This window comes from Ranitomeya variabilis, chromosome 4 (genome assembly GCF_051348905.1).
Source record: "Ranitomeya variabilis isolate aRanVar5 chromosome 4, aRanVar5.hap1, whole genome shotgun sequence".
NCBI classification, from domain to species: domain Eukaryota; kingdom Metazoa; phylum Chordata; class Amphibia; order Anura; family Dendrobatidae; genus Ranitomeya; species Ranitomeya variabilis.
Genome location: NC_135235.1, coordinates 257,842,010 through 257,862,840, shown reverse-complemented (window position 1 = coordinate 257,862,840; position 20,831 = coordinate 257,842,010). Strand labels below are relative to the sequence as shown.

The 20,831-nt window shown below is 46.0% G+C and overlaps 1 protein-coding gene and 1 long non-coding RNA gene across 3 annotated transcripts in view; one reads left to right on the top strand and one right to left on the bottom strand.

Annotated features, from left to right (window-relative positions):
- Positions 1-1,832: 1,832 nt before the first annotated feature.
- On the bottom strand, positions 1,833-5,971 carry LOC143764240 (uncharacterized). Its single transcript, XR_013213122.1, has 3 exons — positions 5,907-5,971; positions 4,472-4,534; positions 1,833-2,309 (listed from the first exon to the last, which is right to left on the bottom strand). It is a non-coding gene; the product is annotated as an uncharacterized LOC143764240 (long non-coding RNA).
- A 188-nt stretch (positions 5,972-6,159) lies between these two features.
- The window catches only part of CTNNBIP1 (catenin beta interacting protein 1), a 28,717-nt gene continuing 14,045 nt past the window's right edge, over positions 6,160-20,831 (top strand). The window contains exon 1 of one of the 2 annotated variants that reach the window (XM_077249646.1): positions 6,160-6,343. The gene's annotated coding sequence lies outside the window, so the exon portion shown is untranslated. The other variant, XM_077249647.1, reaches the window with a different exon arrangement.

Below are 20,831 nucleotides of genomic sequence, written 5' to 3'. Positions count from 1 at the left end.
CCACAGAGCTTTACAGACACTATTGGGCCTCACAATCTAGATTCCCTACCAGTATGTCTTTAGAGTGTGGGAGGAAACGAGAGAACTTGAAGGAAACCCATGCAAACACGGGGAGAACATACAAACTCCTTACAGATGTTGTCCACGGTGGGATTTGAATCCAGGACTCCAGCGCTGCAAGGCTGCAGTGCTAACCACTGAGCCACCGTGCAGATCTCCTGTTGTAATTAGCTGGTCGCTGCAGGAAGTCCCTACTTCAGTGGAGGTTGAAGTGTAAGCTCTCTCACTTCCCCAGTTATAATCCCATAAATTCAGTGTGAGAGTGATATGTCCCCTCTCTGGAGATGTCTTTATGGATTTTATTTTTTCTTTACAACAGGAGGTGTTCCCGGTATTTGGCAGGTCCTGCATGTTCCCAATTTATGACAGGTCTTGTGGGGTGTTCCCAGTGTTCAGCAGCTCTTGTGGTGTGTTCCTGGTATATGACAGCTCATGTGGGGTGTCCTAGTATTGGTCGGATCTTATGGGGTGATTTCAGTGGTATTGTATGGGTTCCCAGTATATGGGAGGGGTGTTCCTGGTATTAGGCGGGGGGGGGGGTTGGTGTTCCTGGTATACAGCTGGTTTTGTGGGGGTGTTCCCAGTATATGGGAGTGGTGTTCCTGGTATTAGGTGTTTTTTTGGGGGTGTTCTTGTATACAGCTGGTTTTGTGGGGGTGTTCACAGTATATGGGAAGGGTGTTCCCGGTATACAGCTGGTTTTGTGGGGGTGTTCACAGTATATGGGAGGGGTGTTCCTGCTATACAGCTGGTTTTGTGGGGGTGTTCCCGGTATACAGCTGGTTTTGTGGGGGAGTTCCCAGTATATGGGAGGGGTGATCCTGGTATACAGCTGGTTTTGTGGGGGTGTTCCTGGTATTAGGTGGGGTTTATTGGGGTGTTCTTGTATACAGCAGTTAGTATCTACCGAGAATGGTCCGAGGCCGGCTATCTCGTGAGCTGGTGAAAGTCTCATGGGTTTCTGAGACCCATTAATGTGTTTGGGGAGAGGCGGCGCCATCTTGTCTGACCCCTGTAAGATTTATCAAAATTCTGATGTGCATTATCAGTGGTGAGTTCAATAGGCATATATCAGATAAATATCAATATATAAAGATAAATATACCTCACCGCTGCTGCATAGTATTTGGACAACTGCAAAACAACATGAGAACAGCAAAAGAGGACTTCAAGCAGTCATGCGTCCAAATATAAAACAAGCTTTATTGATACAAACAACTTTAAAAATACCAGAACACAAGTGCATAAAAGGGCCAATAAGATGACAACAAGTGTCAACGACATCATGCTGAGCCCAAGATACAGGGTGACCCTAACCTGATAATACACACAGGAGAGCTTGGTGGTGCCAAATAACAAAAAATCAAAATGCCACAGAATCACAATTCAATATGACACCGCATCCACATCACCTGATAGCTGGCAAATACCGCAGGGACACCCGTCACCCCGACGCGCGTTAAGGTGTGATACCTTCCTCAGGGGGCGCTTGAGAGCATATGGGCCGTAGAAGATTATATAGGAGTCAGTGAGTGCTGAAATGTAGTGCCGCAGCATCGTACTTCCGCCCGGTCTCACCGCGCCAAGCAGCCAGCGACCGGAAGCACGTGGGGCCCCACGTGATCCGGAAGTGCATGCCGGACCGCGAGATCACAGGCAGACAGCAACGAGACAGGGCATGCACACATTAGCTGGAGTGTGCCGCCATATTGGTTGAGGGCAGGACGCAACTATACCAGAAACGATGAAACAACTAAATGAACAGCCAGAAATTTAATATGGGCCAAGGAGTGACAAGACTCCACCATGGGAATGGGGACTGGTTAAAATTAGCATAAATATATATATAGTATAACAGCGGTAACATATTGCCCCATACACAATGGTGAATACCCATATCTGGCCTAAGTGTGAAGGACACAAGCATCAATAGCACAGTAAGGCTACAGCATAATAATCTAAAGCATCAGTACATAACATACATAGCGTACATAGCGTACATAGTGTACATAACATCGTATGCATATACTAAATTACATATGTAGTCCTATATGAGGACAGTTAACAAGAATATACAGCAATGTCCATTATATCTATACCCTCCCCCACCAAACAAATAGAATAACTGACATATGCAACATATATATCCTATGTCCCACATAGATGACGGCAGTCTTTTTTACTTCCAGAGATCTTCCATAGTTCCAGGGCAGAACCAGCACCCACTATACTCTATTCATAAAATTGTCCTAGGTAAAAGAAACAAGAGTTAAAACAATAAAAACACATATGATGTCGATGTACACCAAACACAGCAGTGTGGAGACTAGAGAAATGGCACATAACTAATATTTTCATTTAATCCCCTTGGGTGGACCGTGTCAAGGGACCATATCCATCGTGTCTCCAACTGTCCTAACCGTTTAAACAGACTGCCCCCCCGAATGATAATATTGAGCATATCAATGCCCCGCACTCTAAAGAGTGAACTATCACATTGATGAAAGGACTTGAAATGCCTCGGGATAGTTTTAAGTAGGGTCACATCTGTTTGAGTGGCTGCTGCCTCAATACCTAGAACGTGTTCCCTAATCCTCACCTTAAATTGCCTGGTCGTCATCCCAATATAAATTAATCCACAAGGACAGGTAGCATAATAGATGATATAACGGGATGTACATGTAATTCGTCTCTTAATGATGTAATTTTTAGTACCATCTGAGTTGGTGAATGTGCTACATCTGTCCACATTTGGGCACGCAACACAGCGTCCACATGGGGTACACCCATTAACATGTGGGATGTCATCAAGAAACGACCTAGGTCCCTGACCAACATAATGACTCCTTACCAGGACGTCTCTCAGATTTTTCGCTCGTCTGAAGGTCAGCAATGGTTTCTTAGGGAGGAATTTGTTGATAATAGGGTCAACCTGTAGAATGGGCCAAGCCTTAGAAAGTGCTGTTCTAACTTTATCTGCCTGCAGGTGATAGTTAGTAATAAACCTAAGTTGGTTCCCTGCCGACATGGCCCTATCAACCCTAGGTTTATACAGCAGATGGTTACGGGAAGAATATTTGGCCCTGTGATATGCCTTTTTAACAACCCGTCTGCTATAGCCCCGTTCAATGAATCTTGTTGTCAATTCAACAGCCCTCCTCTCAAAGTCGACATCCGTGGAGCAGATCCTCCGTAAACGGAGGAACTGCCCCACAGGTATCGACGCAACCATATGGCGAGGGTGGCACGAGGAGGCATGCAATACCATGTTGGTAGATGTTGCTTTACGGAAAATGTCCGTGTGGACGTTCCCCGCTTCATCCTTACCAACCAGCACATCCAGGAAGCTGATCCTTGCATCATCCCACTCACAGGTAAGTCTAATGTTAAGGTCATTGCTGTTGAGACATCTGATGAGCTGCTCCAGGTCGGCGGCCTCACCCTGCCAGACAAAAAGGATGTCATCGATGTAGTGCATCCAAAAAGGGATGCGCTCCATCGATGACAGCCTGTCCGACAGGAAGAGGTCCCTCTCCCACAGCCCCAGGAACAGATTGGCATAGGCCGGCGCAAAGGCCGCACCCATGGCTGTTCCCTGGAGCTGCAGGTAGAAGGACCCCTTAAACACAAAAAAATTGTGTGTGAGGGTGAACTCTAATAGTTCCAGCAGGAGTCCCTGAAGACCCGCGGACAGTATGGATGTACCAAGAAAAAAATTAACCGCGGTAATCCCGTCTTTATGTCTGATGCTAGTATATAGGGACTCTACATCTGCTGAAACTAGAAGAGATTCACCCCCAAAATTAAGGCCATCGACCCTACGAAGCAGCTCACCGGTGTCCTTAAGATACGAAGGAAGGGCAGACACAAGGGGCTGGAGGTGGAAGTCTATCCAGCAATTAACATGTTCCAAAAAGTTTCCCCTCCCTGACACAATAGGTCGGCCGGGCGGCGACTCCAGGTCCTTGTGTATCTTGGGGAGGAGGTAGAACGTGGATATCGTGGGATCATCCACCAGGAGGGCCGAAGCCAACTCCTTAGTGATGATGTCACTGGATAATGCTCTTTTTATAATAGTCACTAACTGGCCAGCATAGGCACTTAAAGGATTGTATGTCAGCTTCTTGTAACAAACAGAATTATTGAGCTGACGAAAGGCCTCTTTTTCGTACATTTTAGTAGGCCAGAGGACAACATTCCCACCCTTGTCAGCAGGTTTTAGCAATACATCAGGGAGTTTTTTGAGATAATCCAAACGTCTACGCTCCACCCCAGAGAGATTGTCAGATTTAGAAAATCTTGGAATTTGACACAAGTCCTGGGTCACCACCCGGACGAATAGATCTATACTCGAGCATGTAGACAGGGGGGGAAACTTGGTAGACCGAGAACGAAGAGGGAGGGATCTTACCCCCCTCATGGACATGCTCCACCGCCAGCTCTTCCAATATCCTCAGTGTAGCCTGTTCTTCCTCTGTAGGAAAAAGGGTATTAATTTCATTATTATAGAAATGACGTCTCAACAGCAATGATCGCGCAAAGATATTCAAATCTTTAACCGCAGTGAATTTATCATACTCCGGAGTGGGTGAGAAGGAAAAGCCCCTACCAAGAAGAGACAAATCAGCGGGGGAAAGTATATGATGGCCTAAATTTATTACCCGATTATTTTTGCTCTCAGACTCCGCCTGATAGTTGGACTGTCTCCTATAGGGATGATAGGTATGATCCCTAAGGCGTGTAGTTCCAGAGGAGGCAGATACATCCGATAACCCACTCATGGAGGATATAGATGTATTTGATGAAACCCGTTGCACATTAGCCTTTCTCCACAGGTACACCCTACTTAATTGGTAATCCTTAAGATCACGAGTCTGTTTAGAGAGCTGGTTTTCTTGAATTTTTTTGGCTAAAGCATCTAAAGATTTCTCAAGTTCTAAGTCAAATTGTTGTAGTCTCTCTTTTGGGCATTCAGCCCTAAGGACAGTCTGTGCCTCGTCAATGTTTTTGTCTAATTCATTGATTTGGGTGGTATTTAAATCAATCAGGAGCTGCATCAATGTGAATGAACACAAATTACTCGCTTCTTCCCATTTCTTAATAAAGATATCGTCATTGACAGGAAAAGTTGGAGTGACACGAACACGTAGTCCCCTTGGGATCATCTTATCTTATTGGTCATGTATTTATCCAGAAAAATACGATTCCACCATAGCCTGGACCGCCTAATTAGGGAATCTTTAACCATAGCCATTTTGTCATCAAATCTCCGGTCACAACACTGCTGTGTATTGGCCCCACCAGCACCAAAGGTCTGGTTCATCTGGTTGAGCCACGCTTGGGCTCAGCATGATGTCGTTGACACTTGTTGTCATCTTATTGGCCCTTTTATGCACTTGTGTTCTGGTATTTTTAAAGTTGTTTGTATCAATAAAGCTTGTTTTATATTTGGACGTATGACTGCTTGAGGTCCTCTTTTCCTGTTCCCCTGTAAGATTGTAGCCCCTAATGACTGATGACTGTGCCGCGGGGTCTGTGATCGGCCGGGGTGAGACCGCACGGAGTGTCGCTTACAAATTCCCAGACCACCATCTAATCCATTATGGGATGTGCTGGAAACACCAGTCATCTCCATGGAGGCGGCTGCAGGCAGCGCACAGGACTTGGGGGTCTGAAGCCGACCCGACGACATGGCGCCAGTCACCACAGGACAGGGGGTTACCGCGGGGTCAGACGCTCTGTCGTCTGTCGATGTGACGTTCTGTTAGGTGACCGCCATCTTTCTGCAGCTTCTCCTTCTTGGTGTAATGTCAGTGCTGAGGAGGCTATGCTGGCTATATACATACATGTACCACATCACTGCTCTGCTCTCGCCCCTGTTGTTCCCCTGTGCAGCCCTCACTGCTGTCAGTCGCATCCTGTACACAGTGTTACACAGTCAGGGCCCTGTGAAGCCTTTTCACATATCAGCCAATCACATCACTGCTTTCATATTATAACCCGCTAGGCAGCAAAAAAAGCTGGATTCTGATTGGCTGATAAGAGTACATGTGATACCCCATCACCATGGTAACAGGTGAGGGCGGTCCCATGTACCCGACCACCAGCTCCTCCCCGCGCTCCGCCCTCCGCTCCCCTCCCCTCCTCCACTGCCGCCGGTGACTCCCAGGCTGTGGTGGAGAGAAGCCGCCGGACACCGCTTCTCACAGGCCTGAGCCTGCCACCGGGAGCGGCCGAGGAGGAGCCACGCTGCCGGCTGGACGGAAGAGCCGCTCCGGAAACGGTGAGTGACTGCGGCCGAGGACCCGGCCTGTGTCTGCTCCATTGTCTGTGCGCATCCGGAAGAGACGAGTGTGGCCGGCGGGGGAGAGAGCGAGGCCGGCCGGTAATGCTCCACGGACTGCGGGCACACTGCGCATGTGTGAGATATACGGTGTGTGCAATGTGTATGGTCTGTGCACATCTTATATACTGTGTGCAATGTATATCTGCAGGTCAGGTGTAACAGCCCCGGTGTGTGTATATGTATATAATGTGTATGGTCTGTGTACATCTTATATACTGTGTGTAATGTATATCTGCAGGTAACGTGTAACAGCCCCGGTGTGTGTGTGTATATAATGTGTATGGTCTGTGTACATCTTATATACTGTGTGCAATGTATATCTGCAGGTCACGTGTAACAGCCCCGGTGTGTGTATATGTATATAATGTGTATGGTCTGTGTACATCTTATATACTGTGTGCAATGTATATCTGCAGGTAACGTGTAACAGCCCCGGTGTGTGTATACAGTGTATCATCTATAGTCCTTGTGTGTACAGTGTGTATGGTCTGTACATCTTGTATACTGTGTGTAATGTATATCCTCTGTAGGTCACGTGTAACAGCTCCAGTGTGTTATGGAAATATTAGGGTTGGATAAATATATCCCTGTGTGTGCTGTGGCCGCTCCCAATTAGACTGAGTATTTTGAGCGCTCATCAAGAATGGACTGTACACAACTGTGACAGAACAACATTCCATCAATACTGATACTTTATTGTACATACATAGTTTTATATTTTCACATAGAAAGGAGTGGTTAGGGGTTGTCAGGGGTGGTCAGTTAATTATCATATTGTCTAGCTCCTCTGTCATTGGTTATCTAAACATATATGGAATATTGTGATTAATGCTCATATGACTGCTGATCAAGCAACTAAACTCGAGTTCTCTGTCTAGGACGAAGATGACATTTGATCAGCAGTCACCAAACATCTGACACTCTTCTGCTTTTAGGGGTGGAAAACCCCATATGATCTGTCTGGGTTATATTAGTTCAGTTTGTGTCAGCCATTTTAAACCATTTAGTATAATGTATATATTAGCTGTGAGCATATAAGTATATATTTGATTATAGAGGAGTATACATGCAAGTGAGATCTACATGATATATATATTTCTATCACAAGCCCCCCTTAGATATCACTTGCCCTAATCCTAGCCTCCTGTCCCAAAGCGCTGCAACTCTTTTGTGCTGTTGGCGAACTGACACAAGCCTAACGCCTGTGCCCCACTCCATACAGACTTTTCGCAAATGGGCGGTCAGGAGATCTGTCCCTAACGGGGGTTCGTTGCAATCAGTCTCTTAGTCAATAGCATGTGTAGTGAGCGATGTGTAGTCTTTATCAGGTAGGTCATCTGTTCAGTCAGGCAGGGCATCCACGACATCATTCTGGCTTGGGTGTCATCTTCTGGTAGGGGAGCTTTCTTGCCATGCGATGAGTGGATCCAAGTGGGTCTTCCATCCAGTTTCACAGAGTTTGGTGTCATCAGCAGCACTTGAGCAGGATCATCAAATCTGGGATCGAGTGGTGTTCTCCTTACAAGCTTTTTCACCAACACCCAGTCTCCTGGCTTCTAGGAGTGCATACCGGACACTGAATCTGGATCTGGCAATGAAGAAAAAAACTCGAGAATGGATGTTAGCAAGTTTCTTGGAGATTTCAATTACATAAGCAGACAAAGTATCATATTGCATAATCAGCTGCTAAGGGAAAGGATACCCCTAACCTGGGACTAGACACAAACAAAATTTCACATGGTGACAGCGTTTCTGGGCCTCTGGGAGTGTGCCTAACACTGAGTAGTGTGATTGGGAGTGTGTAGGCCTAAGTCTGACCCTACTGCTGACTAGATCTCTCATGTGAGGTCTGCTGTGAATGCAGGTCCCTGGTCACTCTCTATCACTTCTGGGACCCCATAGCTGCATATCTCGTCTCTGAGAGTAGCTTCTTTGCAGTAGTCTTTGCTGACTGGTTCTTCACTGGGGAAGCTTCTGGCTGTCATCTTGAGAACATGTCCACGGCCACAAGGGCATATTCGAATTCTCCACTTGGCGGCATCTGGATGTGGTCTATCTGGATCCTTTGGAAGGGGGTACAGTGGTCTGGCAAGTTGATGTGTGGGAACTTTCTTCATTCTTCCAGGGTTGCATTTGCCACAGGTCAGACAGCTGTTTATGAACTTGGCTGTTAGGGTGGAGATTTCTGGAGTGAACCAGTAAGCACCAATCGGATCATTCATCTGTGTCTTTAATCTGTGTGTGGGCCCATGTGCCCACTGGACCACCATAGGGTACATGCTTCGGGGTAAACAGGGTTTGTAGTCCATTTAGTATACCCTTCCTTCTTCATGTGTTGCTCACTTCTGCACCCAGCATTCCTTCTTGTCCTTTGGGGCTTGCTCTTGCAACTTTTTTGAGCAGATCCCAGGATGTCATCTTGTCAGGTTTCCTGTCTTCAGCCGTCCTGTAGTAGCCGTCCGGCTCTACGACCTCTTCCACTTGTCCATATTGTCTTCCCTTGACTGTTTCTTTGGCTGCCATATCCGCCATGTTGTTGCCTCGTGCCCCTACTGTGTTCAGTTTTCCATGCGCTTTGACTTTTAGCATTGTCACCACTTTTGGAAGTTGAAGTGTGTTCAGCAGGTCCTTAATGGCTCCATTGATGCTTCACGGTTGTTCCGCTTGCTGTGAGGAAGTCCCTTGCAGCCCAGATGGGTCCAAAGTCGTGTGCTATGCCATGCAAGTACCTTGAATCGGTAAACATTTTCTCAGTCTTGTCTTCTGCCATCTGGTAGGCCTTCATCAGCGCTATCAGTTCTGCTTCCTGGGCTGACAGACTGGGCGGCAGACTTCTGGACCACAGGATCTCTTGATTGCTGGTCGCTGCACCTCCCATGTGGAATCTTCCTTCATCATCTGCAAATCTGGAGCCATCCACATAGAGGATCAACTCTGGGTTGGTCAGTGGCTCTTCTGCCACCTTGGGTAGTCCTGCTGTTTCCTGTTGCATGATGCTGAAGCAATCATGGTCATCCGTCCGGAGCAAATTCAGATCCCTGCAGAAGGTATCAGGCAGATTTTGATCAGACTTTTTATCTGAGGATCCGTATCTGTATCCCCCCTTGGGAGTGGGAGTAGAGTGGGCGGATTGAGGACTGTGCATTTGGAGATGGTGACATTGTTGGGCAGGAGTAGAGAGCACTGGAGGCGAAGATGCCTGGCGGTGGAGAGATGTTTTAGCTGGGTTTGGTTGAGGATTGCTGAGATGTCATGCAGAGCCAGGATTTCCAATGGTTTTTCCACTGATGTCAGTAGTCCTGTCCAGGAGGGCGTGTGCTGCAACTGCTGCTCTCATGCGGGAGGAAGAGGCTCCCCTTGCAACTGGATCCAGGCAAGCTGAAAAGTAGTCCGAAAGTCTCTGCTCTCCCCCCTGAAGCTGTGTCAGGACTCCAGTAGCAAGGCCTTCTCTTCTCATCAAGTAGAGACGGAATGGCTTCTTGTAGTCAGATAGGCCTAGTGCTGGCGCTGAGACTACAGAGCCTTTTAACTTCTTGAACGAACTGAAGGCCACATCTGTCTGGAGGAACGGGGTCACACTGACGTATTCACACAGAGGCTGCATTAGGACGGAAGCATCAGGGATCCAGGCTCTGCAATATGAAACTAGACCAAGGAAGGCCTGTAGCACCTTTGGAGTTGCCGGAGGGACCATCTTCTCCACTGTGGTCTTCCGGTCATCTGTCAGGTGTTTCGCCTGGTGAGCAATACAGTGTCTCTGGAACGTAACTTGCTTCAGACACCACTGGACTTTGTTCTTTGAGATCTTGCAGTGCTGCTCCGCCAGGTAGAGTAGGAGATACAAGGAATGGGCTTTACACGTGTCAAAGTCAACTGCACAAAGGAGTAGATTGTCCATGTATTGTAGCAGGGTTACTTCTGCTTGTTCTGTGACTCAGTTGGTGAGAACTGTGGACATTGCTTTGGTGAACTGTGAAGGGCTGTTCTGGGCCCACTGTGGCATCACTGTCCATGTGTGGTGTCCCCCCTGGTGCATTAAGGCAAACAGGAACTGGTCTTCCGGATGAGGGGGAACACTGGAGAAAACATTAGCCAGGTCGGTCACTGTGAACACTTTTGCTGTGGCAGGCACATTTGAGAGCAGAGTGTGCGGATTCGGCATAATTGTTTCAAACTCTGTGGCGTCATTCACAGCTCTCAGGTTATATACCATTCTGAACTTGGCTGGCTCTCCTTTTACAGTCTTTTTCTTGACGGGGAAAAGCGGGGTATTGCAAGGCGATTTGCGAGGAACAATGATTCCTATTTCCAGGTAGACCTTCAGTTGGTCAGAGGCAGCTTGACTCTAGGCCTGGCCTGGGCCTTACGAGGGTACGAGGGTACATGGCTTGAGTGACACCCGTACTGGGGCAACTTGAGGTTTTCTCACGTGCTGGGGTCCCTTAGACCATAGACTTTCTGGTACTACGTCCAGTACCTCCTTGGGTAGGCCTCATTGGTTGGTTAATGTTCTTGTAGGGCCGCCAGCATGACTCTTCTTGGGTCAGGGATGAAGAAAGTGTCACTGTCCCATCTTCGTGGAACACTGTGGTTGCCTTCAGCTTCTGCAGTAGGTTCGCTCCCAGCAGGTTGAGTGGAAGTTCCTTGACACCACAAACTGGGACAGGATAGAGTGTCCTGGCTGAGTGCACACGCTCAGTGGCTTTGTAAGCTGAGAAGGTCTGACTTGACCATCAATGCCCATGCGAGACACAGAGAATTCTGATAGGCAGGTGGGATCAGCACGGGAGGTGCAGCGAGTTCCACAGGTGTCATCACACTTCTGGCTGCACCACTTTGGATCTGACAACGCCATCCATTTTAAGGGTAATTTAAGGTACTGGTCTTGCAGATGAAGTTTTACATGTCAGGAGCGTAGTGTCTTGCAGACCTGGCTTGCTTGCCTCTGTCCTATGGACGGGGTACTTCACTGCTTTCTGCACTTCCTCCTTGACCTGTTTCTCTGGACCAACTCTTGGATTGCATGGGTCCAGTCTCTTCGGGGGCGTGGGTGCCCTGCACTGGTTCTGGAAATAGCCAAACTTGCCACAGATGTAACTCTTGACACTTCTTCTGTCTTTGTAGGGTGGTTGCTCTTCCAGGTCAGTGGTCACCATGAGAGGGGCTGTCTTCTGCACCCCTGGTTGAGACTCAATCCCTTTGGCTACTGTGGACAATGGCATGATGGGTACTGTAGCGGCAGCGGGGTCCGGCCTGCTGGCTGTGGCTGCGGTGGTAAGATGGGGCCTGCAGGTGCATTCGTGGCGAGGCCCGGGGGTGCCATGAGACCGGCGGCTGCATCCAACCCAAGGTCTTGGGGCATTACAGGGGCTGTGGCTGCATCAGCCGTCACTTCTTACCCCTGGTCTGACATAGCTTCTCCCCTTTGCTAACCTTATTGAGGTCGGTGTCTCCTCTCTGGAGTCTGCAGCGGTTCTTCTGGTGTGTTGGTCGGCACTTTGCAGCGTCTTCACCTCTGGCTCCCCTTCTGGCGTTCTCAGCAGCACGGCACCCTTTTCCTTCTTTGCGCTCTTTGTGGTGCTATAATGGTGGCAGTTTTGGTGACAATTGGCATTGAACAGTCTCCTAGGCGCACACAAAACATTTTGCTGGGTCAGTCCACTGCTATTGACCTGTTCCTAGGCCTAGCCACTATCAGTGATTTCCTGATTGGCTGTCTCAGTCCATGCACAAAGGCCTGTGTATCTGGTCATCAATGGTGAAGCCCAAGTCTTGGAATACTTGCATTACTCTGCAATGAAACTTCTTTACAGACTCTGTCTTTTCTTGGCTCATGTCATGGCTTGTCCTGCCAATCTGCCTTTGGCCCACTCTCTGAGCTGTTCAATTAGCTGTGGCCCTGACTTCCAAGCGTGTATGTCTGATTCTGCTGGAACTTTGAATTGTTCCTTCATGATTGGCCAGAGTGCATCACCTGCTTCTATTTTCATTCATGGCCCAGAGATCATTCCAGCTGGCTGCATATGTTTGCTGCTTCTGCTACTTTCTTCAGTAAAATGGCATGGGATGCATCCCTGGGTCTGGACTATTGTCACCTGACTTGAAGTGCAGTGCACATAGTGTAATGGTGGTGCCTCTATCTGCCCCTGCATTCTTGGTGCCTGTGGGCTTCTTTTCTAGTACTAGACAGCATGTATGATGTTCCCTCTTCATCTTCATCAGAGGAATATTTGTGACTGGGGTCGTACACTGACTGATTTTGGACTTAGAAGTTGCTTTTTTTTTTTTTTTTTTTTTTTTATGTGAGGATGTCTCCCCCCTTGCTGAAGCTATGATGGATTAGGATTATAGTTTCATGTTGGTGTGAATGTGGATGTAGGCAGCTCTGACCGGTGCTGAAGCTGTACATTATCAATACATAGTGATATCAAAGTTCATGTAAAACCTTAAGGGTTACAATATTGTTGACTGTGAAATGAGGTAACGGAGGATCTGTCAGTGAGCTCGTTCTGATATCACTCCTCCCCCCTCTGCACCCAGGGCTGAGCTGACTGCTGCCTGATATGTCTGGGGCTGCCCACTGTAGGGGGGCTTTCACCTTCCTTCCCCGATATCACAAATGGCAATGGCTAGACCGTGCCAGGGACACCTTGTGCTGTAAGCACCATATTGTTTGAATTGGGCGTTGGCCCAGCCGGCAACACGGAGGAAAAAAAGAGGAAGAAGAAGAAGGAGGGGTTGAGGAGTGAGACAAAGGAATAGTAGGAGGGGAGAGAGAATGTGGAGAGAGAGAGAAGAAAGGTGTGGTGGGGGAGTGGATAAGGAGGGAGGAGAAGATGGAGGGTGGAGGGAGGAGAGAGGGAGGAGAAGAGAGGAGTGGAGAAAGAGGGGAAGAGAGAGAAGAGAAAAAATGTGGAGGAAGAGGAAAGGAGAGAGAGAGAGAGAGAGAGAGAGAGAGAGTGCGGAGAGAAAAGACTGACAGAGGAAAAAGAGGATAGATTAGAACAACAAGAATAATAGAGAGGAGCAATTATGCCTTCTCCCTGTAGGGAGAGACGGGGCGCACCACATACTGTGCAAAAATAACTACCTATACCATGGATTCTGCTAAAAGCAGACTGCGCAGATTCTCCTGTCTCATACCCACAAAAATCACTTCCTGGTTTGCTCACATAACTTTCTGTTCCACCTAAACGATGTAAGCTCTGCTGCCACTTCATACCATGTATTAGTATTCAGCAATCTAACATCAGCTAACTTCCCTTATTTTCCTTTCTACGTCATGCCACTCCGCAGCTTGAAGTCTGCCATTCTAATGAATTTCACGTACTTTATACCTTCCAAAAATCTTCACATACTTAATACCTTCGTGTTCTGTCACTTTCTACTGACTTTCCTGTTGCTCGGCCACTCTATTCCCCATGGCAAAAGCAAAAAAAAAAAAAAAATGAAAATGAAAAACACAAAAATGAGAAAAGAAAACAGTACTAAAAAAAAACTTCTAAAAATGAGTATATAAAACTCTAAGAAAAACCCAAAACGATAAGAAAAACCGTCAAAAACTTAGTTCACAACCAAAAACTCAAAACTTTGATACAAGAGGAAAAAATGTTTTTTTTCAAAAATAAAATAAATAAAAAAAAATAAAAAGGTAAAGAGATTGAAGATTGAGGAAAACTTAATTAAAAACTTTAAAATGCCGCAAAAAGAAAGACCCTTTAAGAGAGTAAAAAAAATTAAAAATGAAAACGGCTTTTCTCTTTTTTTTTTTTTTCCTTTAGAATCTCTTTAGGTCACATCAAAAAAAAAAAAAATGATAGATACAATTTAAATTTCACTTCTTCATAAAAAACTACACATATACTCAGCATTGCAGCTGAAAACAGTCAGAAAAAAAAAAAAAAAAAACTGTGACAGTTTGATTTACAATGCATATCTCTCCTCTCAGCTGAAAAAGAGGAAGTTCATGAAAGAAGGAAAAAAAACCCAAAACTTTCTTTTCACTATTTCATGCTTCTTAAAGCGGCAATAGTACATGACACAAACAGACACAGATAGACAATCCGAGAGACGCCCTTTTTAAATTCTGTGACACATGCAGGTTGCGCTGGGAACAGACTACTGCCAATCGCACTGGCACGCATATGCCGGGTTCTACCACCCTCCGCTCCGGTCGTCCTGACTGGCCGCCGGCTACGGGAATCTGCAGTAGCCCCTCTAAGTTATCACTACCCGTGCCTGGAACATGGGACTACCTGTCCCGAGACCTCCTGTCTCTCCTATGCACGGGAATCCTGCAATAACTTATCGAGCGATTTGGCCTCCTGCGGTCTGTTTCTCAGTAACCACAAACAAAAGTCACTTTTTCCTTCTTCTCTCGGATTTTACACAAATACATATACACGGCTCACAGCAGACACCTCCCAGGGTGGATTCGTGGCTCCGGATTTTTTACACTACCTGGGAATTTGTGACCACATCTTACCGGCAAGAAGCATAGACAAGGACTGGGCACAGGGGACTTTCAGGTAAGATGATAACATTTTCTTACCTTACTTATGGAGCTGCGCAGTCTCCTGCCCCTGTGCCAGGCCACGGCCATAACTTCCGTATCTCCGGTAAGAAGGATCACGTGCTTTTCATCCGGGCCTCGCTGTTGGGGGCCATTCTGTTATGGAAATATTAGGGTTGGATAAATATATCCCTGTGTGTGCTGTGGCCGCTCCCAATTAGACTGAGTATTTTGAGCGCTCATCAAGAATGGACTGTACACAACTGTGACAGAACAACATTCCATCAATACTGATACTTTATTGTACATACATAGTTTTATATTTTCACATAGAAAGGAGTGGTTAGGGGTTGTCAGGGGTGGTCAGTTAATTATCATATTGTCTAGCTCCTCTGTCATTGGTTATCTAAACATATATGGAATATTGTGATTAATGCTCATATGACTGCTGATCAAGCAACTAAACTCGAGTTCTCTGTCTAGGACGAAGATGACATTTGATCAGCAGTCACCAAACATCTGACACTCTTCTGCTTTTAGGGGTGGAAAACCCCATATGATCTGTCTGGGTTATATTAGTTCAGTTTGTGTCAGCCATTTTAAACCATTTAGTATAATGTATATATTAGCTGTGAGCATATAAGTATATATTTGATTATAGAGGAGTATACATGCAAGTGAGATCTACATGATATATATATTTCTATCACAGTGTGTGTGTGTGTGTATAATGTGTATGGTCTGTGTACATCTTATATACTGTGTGTAATGTATATCTGCAGGTCACGTGTAACAGCTCCAGTGTGTGTGTGTGTACAGTGTGTATGGTCTGTACATCTTGTATACTGTGTGTAATGTATATCTGCAGGTCAGGTGTAACAGCTCCAGTGTGTGTGTGTGCGTAATGTGTATGGTCTGTGTACATCTTATATACTGTGTGCAATGTATATCTGCAGGTCAGGTGTAACAGCCCAGGTGTGTGTATATGTATATAATGTGTATGGTCTGTGTACATCTTATATACTGTGTGCAATGTATATCTGCAGGTAACGTGTAACAGCCCCGGTGTGTGTATACAGTGTATCATCTATAGTCCTTGTGTGTACAGTGTGTATGGTCTGTACATCTTGTATACTGTGTGTAATGTATATCCTCTGTAGGTCACGTGTAACAGCTCCAGTGTGTGTGTGTGTGTATAATGTGTATGGTCTGTGTACATCTTATATACTGTGTGTAATGTATATCTGCAGGTCACGTGTAACAGCTCCAGTGTGTGTGTGTGTACAGTGTGTATGGTCTGTACATCTTGTATACTGTGTGTAATGTATATCTGCAGGTCAGGTGTAACAGCTCCAGTGTGTGTGTGTGCGTAATGTGTATGGTCTGTGTACATCTTATATACTGTGTGCAATGTATATCTGCAGGTCAGGTGTAACAGCCCAGGTGTGTGTATATGTATATAATGTGTATGGTCTGTGTACATCTTATATACTGTGTGCAATGTATATCTGCAGGTCACGTGTAACAGCCCCGGTGTGTGTATATGTATATGTGTATGGTCTGTGTACATCTTATATACTGTGTGCAATGTATATCTGCAGGTAACGTGTAACAGCCCCGGTGTGTGTATACAGTGTATCCTCTGTAGTCCTTGTGTGTACAGCGTGTATGGTCTGTACATCTTGTATACTGTGTGTAATGTATATCCTCTGTAGGTCACGTGTAACAGCTCCAGTGTGTGTGTGTGTGTGTGTGTGTGTGTGTGTGTGTGTGTATATATAATGTGTATGGTCTGTGTACATCTTATATACTGTGTATAATGTATATCCTCTGTAGGTCACGTGTAAAAGCCCCAGTGTGTGTGTGTGTGTGTGTGTGTGTGTGTGTGTGTGTGTGTGTGTGTATATATATAATGTGTATGGTCTGTGTACAGTCTGTGTACATCTTATATACTGTGTGTAATGTGTATATATCATCTGCAGGTCACGTGTAATAGCCTCCATGTGTGTGTGCGTAATGTGTATGGTCTGTGTATATCATATATAGTGTGTATAATGTATATCTGCAGGTCACATGTAATATCTCCGGTGTGTGTAATTATATATAATGTACTGTGTGTGTGTGTGTGTGTATATGTCATCTGCTGTACATGTAACCTCTCCGGTTTTGTTTTCCAGTGTACTTGTGTCCACATCCCATGTGTATGTACAGATCACTGACCCATATTATGCATCTATCTATATAACCGTCTAAGGGGTACTTCCGTCTGTTTGTCTGTAATGGAAATCCCGCATCGCGGCCTACAGGCCGCGACCAATCAGCGACAGGCACAGTCCAGCCGCAAATTGACCCCTCCCTACTCCCCTCCAGTCAGCGCCAGTGTGTCGCCCCATTCCGGACCAACTTTTTACTATCGATGCTGCCTATGCAGCATCAATAGTAAAAAGAAATAATGTTAAAAATAATAATAAAAAAAAATCATGCTATTCTCACCTTCCGTCGCCTCCGCAGCTTTCCCGCTTTTCCCGATGCTCTCGGCAGCTTCCGGTCCCAGCGATGCATTGCGAAATTACCCAGATGACATCATCTGGGTAATTTCGCAATGCATCGCTGGGACCGGAAGCTGCCAGCCGCATCGCGAGGAGCGGGAAAGCTGCGGAGGCGACGGAAGGTGAGTATATAACTATTTTTTATTTTAATTCTTTTTTTTCACAAGGATATGGTGCCCACACTGCTGTATACTGCATGGGCTGTGTTATATACTACGTGGGCTGTGCTAGTATGTACTGCATGGGCTGTGTTATATACTACGTGGGCTGTGCTAGTATGTACTACGTGGGCTGTGCTAGTATGTACTACGTGGGCTGTGCTAGTATGTACTACGTGGGCTGTGCTAGTATGTACTACGTGGGCTGTGCTAGTATGTACTACGTGGGCTGTGCTAGTATGTACTACGTGGGCTGTGCTAGTATGTACTACGTGGGCTGTGCTAGTATGTACTACGTGGGCTGTGCTAGTATGTACTACGTGGGCTGTGCTAGTATGTACTACGTGGGCTGTGCTAGTATGTACTACGTGGGCTGTGCTAGTATGTACTACGTGGGCTGTGCTAGTATGTACTACGTGGGCTGTGCTAGTATGTACTACGTGGGCTGTGCTAGTATGTACTACGTGGGCTGTGCTAGTATGTACTACGTGGGCTGTGATATATGCTACGCAGCCGGCCGCGACCAATCAGCGATATTGCCGCAGGATTTAAACACCACTTCGGTGATTGGTCGCGGTTGGCCGGGCACGACTAATCAGCGAAACGCAGTCTGGCCGCGAATTGGTGCGGGATTTCAACCACGCTTCGCTGATTGGTCGCGACCAATCAGCGATATTGGCGCGGAATTTAACCCCCACTCACAGCGCAACGTACATACATACAGTACAGACCAAAAGTTTGGACAGACCTTCTCATTTAAAGATTTTTCTGTATTTTCATGACTATGAAAACTGTACATTCACACTGAAGGCATCAAAACTATGAATTAACACATGTGGAATTATATACTTAACAAAAAAGTGTGAAACAACTGAAAATGTCTTATATTCTAGGTTCTTCAAAGTAGCCTCCTTTTGCTTTGATGACTGCTTTGCACACTCTTGGCATTCTCTTGATGAGCTTCAAGAGGTAGTCACCAGGAATGGTCTTCCAACGATCTTGAAGGAGTTCCCAGAGATGCTTAGCACTTGTTGGCCCTTTTGCCTTCACTCTGCGGTCCAGCTCCAAACCATCTCGATTGGGTTCAGGTCTGGTGACTGTGGAGGCCACGTCATCTGGCGTAGCACCACATCACTCTCCTTCTTGGTCAAATAGCCCTTACACAGCCTGGAGGTGTGTTTGGGGTCATTGTCCTGTTAAGAAATAAATGATGGTCCAATTAAACGCAAACCGGATGGAATAGCATGCCGCTGCAAGATGCTGTGGTAGCCATGCTGGTTCATTATGCCTTCAATTTTGAATAAATCCCCAACAGTGTCACCAGCAAAGTACCCCCACACCATCACACCACCTCCTCCATTATTCACGGTGGGAACCAGGCATGTAGAGTGCATCCATTCACCTTTTCTGCATCGCACAAAGACACGGTGGTTGGAACCAAAGATCTCAAATTTGGACTCATCAGACCAAAGCACAGATTTCCACTGGTCTAATGTCCATTCCTTGTGTTCTTTAGCCCTAACAAGTCTCTTCTGCTTGTTGCCTGTCCTTAGCAGTGGTTCCTAGCAGCTATTTTACCATGAAGGCCTGCTGCACAATGTCTCCTCTTAACAGTTGCTGTAGAGATGTGTCTGCTGCTAGAGCTCTGTGTGGCATTGGCCTGGTCTCTAATCTGAGCTGCTGTTAACCTGCGATTTCTGAGGCTGGTGACTCGGATAAACTTATCCTCAGAAGCAGAGGTGACTCTTGGTCTTTCTTTCCTGGGGCGGTCCTCATGTGAGCCAGTTTCTTTGTAGCGCTTGATGGTTTTTGCCACTACACTTAGGGACACTTTCAAAGTTTTCCCAATTTTTCGAACTGACTGACCTTCATTTCTTAAAGTAATGATGGTCTCTCGTTTTTCTTTACTTAGCTGCTTTTTTCTTGCCATAATACAAATTCTAACAGTCTATTCAGTAGGACTATCAGCTGTGTATCCACCAGACTTCTGCTCAACACAACTGATGGTCCCAACCCCATTTATAGGGCAAGAAATCCCACTTATTAAACCTGACAGGGCACACCTGTGAAGTGAAAACCATTTCCGGTGACTACCTCTTGAAGCTCATCAAGAGAATGCCCAGAGTGTGCAAAGTAGTCATCAAAGCAAAAGGTGACTACTTTGAAGAACCTAGAATATAAGACATATTTTCAGTTGTTTCACACTTTTTTGTTAAGTATATAATTCCACATGTGTTAATTCATAGTTTTGATGCCTTCAGTGTGAATGTACAGTTTTCATAGTCATGAAAATACAGAAAAATCTTTAAATGAGAAGGTGTGTCCAAACTTTTGGTCTGTACTGTACATACATATTCTAGAATACCCGATGCGTTAGAATTGGTCCACCATCCAGTCTACTATATAATCATCTAATTCTGTCTGTTTGTCTGTAATGGAAATCCCGCGTGGCTGATTGGTCGCACCAAACGCCCCCGGCCAATCAGCGATAGGCGCAGTCCGGCCGCGAATTGGCGCGGGATTTGAACCACGCTTCGCTGATTGGTCGCTATTTTACCCGGAAAATCCTGTGTATTCATTGCATTATTCTTAAATCTTCATAAATAAACTACATACATATTCTAGAATACCCGATGCGTTAGAATCGGGCCACCATCTAGTAGCTATATAATCTATGTTCTTTGGTTTTCTCCCACACTCCATAAACCTACTAATGGGCAATGTAGATTGTGAGCCCCAATGGGTACAGTGATGTCTGTAAAGTGCTGTGGAATTAAAGCCGCTATATAAGTGAGTGTACAGTGTGGCAACAGTGACCGCGGGGGAATTCATCAATGCTGCTTTATTCCATCCGTTAGTGAATTGTGGTCACAGGGCTCTAATGATGGACACAGCACAAGGTGACGTTCAGATACACGCTATTACTGACCCCTACAACATAACCTCAATGTGTCACCACTGATACATATAAGCAAAAGGTAATCACAATTGATGATACTAAATAGGAGTAAAATAGAAACACATCACTTGTTGTTTGGCCTAAAAAATCACCCTAGAAAATAGTAAAAAGGTATGGGAAAAAAAGTATATGAGGAGGCGACTGTTCTCCTGTGGGATCTCCTCCCAGACCTGGACTAAAGCATCCGCCAACTCCTGGACAGTCTGTGGTGCAACGTGCATGACGTTGGTGGATGGTGTAAGACATG